This window comes from Phoca vitulina, unplaced genomic scaffold (genome assembly GCF_004348235.1).
Source record: "Phoca vitulina isolate PV1807 unplaced genomic scaffold, GSC_HSeal_1.0 scaffold122, whole genome shotgun sequence".
Lineage (NCBI taxonomy): Eukaryota > Metazoa > Chordata > Mammalia > Carnivora > Phocidae > Phoca > Phoca vitulina.
The window spans coordinates 990,291-995,440 of record NW_022589825.1 but is presented as its reverse complement, the minus strand read 5'-3'; the positions used below and the strand labels follow the sequence as shown (position 1 = coordinate 995,440).

The 5,150-nt window shown below is 40.9% G+C and overlaps 1 non-coding gene across 1 annotated transcript; it reads left to right on the top strand.

Annotated features, from left to right (window-relative positions):
* The first annotated feature begins 4,078 nt into the window (after positions 1-4,078).
* LOC116628550 lies at positions 4,079-4,212 on the top strand. The gene has a single exon (XR_004298641.1). It is a non-coding gene; the product is annotated as a small nucleolar RNA SNORA70 (small nucleolar RNA).
* Positions 4,213-5,150: the final 938 nt, after the last annotated feature.

Here is a 5,150-nt window from a genome sequence, read left to right as displayed (position 1 = left end):
TCAGGCTCTGTGCTGAGCTTGGACCCCGCTTGGGAATCTCTCCCTCTTCCCCTGCCCATCCCCCTACTCCCCTCCCTCTCTCTCTGATTCTCTTTTAAAAAAAATTTCATATTGGAAATCTGGAGGAAACTACACCTTCACAAGGAATGTTTGAACATTGAGCGCCTTCGGGACTCTTTACGGTCACAGCTGGGTCCACAATAATTTTACTTGCCTTTTGTATTCTCCTTCTCCCACTTGTGTAGTGTAGTATCGTCTCGAGAAAATCCGAGATGTTGATACAGCAACAAGTGAAGCGCTGTAGCAGATTCAAAACTCACAGTTACCCCATTCACATTCACCTTCCCTCAACCTATCCCCTCATCCTAATTGAGTTAAATACATAAAAGAGGACGCACCGTGCAGAAAACTCAACCTATCTAGAATCATGCCCTACTCAAGCTCCCGACCTTGTGAAAGGCTTACTTTAGGTGTTAATGTAACATAATAAAATATAAATAAATAAATAAATAAATAAATAAATAAATAAATAAATGAAAGAAAGAAAGAAAGCCATACTTTACTTCATTCAAATTTATCTGATTCTGTGCGTTGGTAGCCTACCATCTTTCTCTTTGAAACAGAAGGCTTCCTGCACTGCAATTATGCTTGGATGACGGAGTCGTCCAATGAGAGCAGCTGTGCTCCCAGACTCCGCTAGCAGCAGCCAATAAGCAACTGGCAGCACAGGATCCCCGGCCATTGGCCCAAAGGGTGGTGGGGTGACCAGGGCTGAACCAATAACAGCCTTCCTGTGTCATGCAGCCTGGAGATTGAGGGAGAAGGTGGTGTGATTGTCCGTGTGCCCGTGGGTTTCTGTTGAAGCTCTTCCTTTTAACCAGGGTGGTTGAAATGTAAACATGCAGATGTCACAATGGGACCTGTCCCTATCGTTTTGCATCAAAATAAGAGGCTGTTTGGCAATTAAGAGAACTAAGGTGACTCCTTCCTCTATCTCAAATGATCTGATGGGTAGGAGGACTTAGGGTAATGGTAATGCACTGTAATACTCATTGTGTTTTTCTTCTTGGTGCATGGGCTTTTTTCCTTTCTTTGTTTCCTTTTCCTACAGGTACATGCTGAATTTCAAAGTAGCTGTTGATTATCCAAGTGCTCTCCATTCAATTGATTTCTAGCTTCCCATATATCTGCAAAGGGAGAACACAGTGGCGGGGGTAGGGGTGGGAACTTCAATCCTTTGAAATTTGTTACATGTTGCACTAAAATCCACTATTTCACCATGTTTGCTATGTATTCCATGTGAACTTTTAAAATAAATTCTAAATAGCCTGTGATTTGAATGTAGAAACCTGTGAAAGGTGTCTCTCTGAGCCAAACAGTGAGACAAAAGCTAGGTAAAATAGAGCAATCCAACCTTTCCTTGAGCCCATTAGACCGGAGATAAGGATGTGAAAAGAGATGGGGGCTTGCTGCGGAAATACCCATGAAAATCTACCACAAATTGAAGTGCAAGTAAATCCTTCTGCATGTTGACTAGACATATCATATTTATTTGTAAGACAATTTTGGAAGACTAAGGCCCTTTGTAGAACCATTTGTCTTCTCAGAAAATGAACTGAGGACTATTTAAAAAAAAAAATCCTCGTTTCACCCAGTGACTTTATTTCTATCATGCTAATTGCTGCTAGTTCAATATTCCCATGTTTGTTAGTATGATATTAAGATGTTTTTCATTTATTCATGCATACTGGTGTCATCTCTGTTTTATAAAAAGTTATTTTGAGGACATAAATAAAATTTGTTTGGTTAGTGGCATGTAGGCACCAGGAACATGTACACATGGTTGTTTGTTTTGCATTCGTAATTTCAGAAATCAAGTGAGAGCACCAGTAAAAACAATTTTAAAATGCACTGTCACTGGGCTGTGGATGAAGACTAGGAGTGGAAGTGTGAGAGACACACATGAAATCTGGGAAGGAGAAAGGAAAATGAGGTTTAATGTTGATCAAGCTGGGAATTAAATACACCAGATTATTCCCTTCAGTGGGTGATTGAGGAAAAAGGTACCTGGTGAGAAATTTAATGTTGTGTTTACTCAGAAGATGATATAAGAGAATGGATCCTGCTTCACTAACAAATTATAAGCAAGAACAGATTGAAAATAGTATTAATAGGACAAAGATACCCAAGTCAAACTTTTTCAACACTATTCACAGTATGCAATTCACTGAAGAGCATCAGGAAGGACCCAAACTCAGTACAGAAATATCTAAATCCAAAAGTTCAAAACCAAACTTATTCAGGCTCCCTAGAGTCTTGTTACTCTTTTATCCCATTCAAATTTATCTGACTCTGTTCTTTTCATAATATACTCTTCTACTTTTTAAAAATTCAAAATTTATGACTTGCCACACCTCATCATAGGGATGACAGGAATGTCAGTTCAGAACACCTCAAGCCCCACACCCTTCTGAGTCAGCCAATGAGGCCCTTACAGCCTCTGAGATACAGTTATTCACCAATATATAAGGAGGTATCCTGAGGTAAGCCATTAGGAGACCTCCTTGTTTGCCCCGTTTTGGAAATTGAGGGGAAATCAACTGTGATTCTTATTTCCTGTCTTTCCTTTGTTTGATTAATTAGTGGAAGTTTTTAAATTATGGTGAATTCAGATATTTTTATATTAGTTTTCTAGGGCTATTATACCAAATACCAGGGACTGGTGAACTTAAGTGACATTTATTTTCTCACAATTCTGGATGCTAGAGTCAAAAATCACGTGTCAGACACTTAGATGAGTCTGAGGTCTATGTGCAAAACATCGTTTATGGGCCACTTTCCTTATTGTCTTTTTCCACTTGGAATGCTATACTATTTCTGTTAGACTACCCAGGGAGAGTCCAAAGAGATAAACTGGAGAGCAATGAATGTGTCCCACTATTCTCTACATGTGGCTTGTCCCAGCTGAGATTATCTCTACTTATGGTATGAGGAAGTACAAGTATACAACAAATTCATTCCTACTATGCATTCATATGCAGAAGCAGCAATTATAGTACATTAAATTGGTCCAAAGGGTCCCTTCACAATCTTACACTAGCTACCCTGCCTCACTATGAGCCCTGCCCAAATCCCATTAGCTGAATCCATGCACCTTTTTTTCCCTAGAGGTCCAGGTAAGATAGTAACTTGAGCACCCATACACAATAGGACCATTAAAGTTTGAGTTCCACCCCTCCACCAAATTCTTCAGCATACTCATATGAGTGTGATGGCTTTCCCCTCTTGGCATCAGCCCCACTTCTGTTTTCAATTTTGAAACACCTAAATTTGGGGTGCATGGGGAGGTATTACAGACACAGAGGGAGAGAGTTCTATGCCATTAAACAAGACTTTACATTACTTTCAGTTTTGACTGGCATGATAGCAGCTCATAACTCAACCAAATGAATGTTTTCAGCATGCTTAATGCTTATATCGAGTGACAAGGTCATCATGGTGGCACCTTTTACTTTAGCCTTGAGAACCCAGGGACTCAACAACCACAGCCATAGCCACCTTGCTTTCTGGCTGAGGCTGTGAGGTTTTCATGCTCTGGCTGACTCAGGCTTCATTTATGTAGTAATAAATGGTTTTAAGGAGTCCACTTTAATCTGGGGCATCTAATATGCCATTGTCATAATATCTCCTAAATTGGGGTCCAGTTTCAACATTAGAGCTGGGAGAGTTTTTCTAGGATAACAATACTAATCACAAGAATTTATTTAGTTTCTTTTTGTCAGTTTCTCATTGTCCAATGGGTCACCCCACTGAAACCCAATGTAAGGCAGTAAGAACCAGAATACAGTCAATGCCTCACCTATGGTTTTTCATGGGAACTTGTCTGTCTCAAGGAAATCTCCCTGAGAGTACCTAAGATCTCTTATAAGCAGTAAAATCTAAGGTTGAATTAATAGATTGGAAGAAGGGGTTGATCTAAAAGACAGACCAGTGATTGTTATTTTTCTTTAATAAGCATTACAATCCCCACAAATCTTATCTCCTTTACTAACAATCAAAGTTTTAAAAATTCACCCATCTGCAGCCAATTAAGCCAACTGTGCTCTTTGTCCATGGGGGCCCAGTGTGCCATGGTTGCAAACAGTAGCCTCCTTGGTAGTGTATGCAGCCTGTTGATTTTATGGGTTGCCCTAAGGGACCTTGGAGACAGCCCTTTCCAGTGGATATTGAGGTCTGACCTCATGCTATCTCCAATCTAGGCTGCAGACAGGTATGTGGGGTGCCTTTGGAAAGCCCCAGGGCACAGTAGCCAGGGTCCACATTGACCAAGTCATTATGTCCATCCATACCAAGCTGCAGAACAAGGAGCATGTGATTGAGGCCCTATGCAGGGCCAAGTTCAAGTTCCCTGGTCGCCAGAAGATCCACATCTCCAAGAAGTGGGGCTTTACTAAGTTTAATGTCGATGAATTTGAAGACATGGTGGCTGAAAAGTGGCTTATCCCAGATGGTTGTGGGGTCAAATACATCCCTAATCGTGGCCCCTTGGACAAATGGAGGGCTCTGCACTCATGAGAACCTCAGCACTGCCCCCTCCCTATTCATGCCCACCAATAAAACCTACTTCCTGTCAAAATAAATAAATAAATAAAAATTCACCCAGTTTTGAAAACAATATGGAGGTTCTCCAAAAAGTTGAAAATAGAGTTACCATATGATCCAGCAATTGCACTACTGGGTATTTACCCCAAAGATACAAATGTAGGGGTCCAAAGGGGTACGTGCACCCTGATGTTTATAGCAGCAATGTCCACAATAGCCAAACTGTGGAAAGAACCAAGATGTCCATCGACAGATGAATGGATAAAGAAGACGTGGTATATATATACAATAGAATATTATGCAGCCATCAAAAGGAATGAAATCTTGCCATTTGCAATGACGTGGATAGAACTGGAGAGTGTTATGCTAAGCGAAATAAGTCAATCAGAGAAAGACATGTATCATATGACCTCACTGATATGAGGAATTCTTAATCTCAGGAAACAAACTGAGGGTTGCTGGAGTGGTGGGGGGTGGGAGGGATGGGGTGGCTGGGTGATAGACATTGGGGAGGGTATGTGCTATGGTGAGTGCTGTGAATTGTGCAA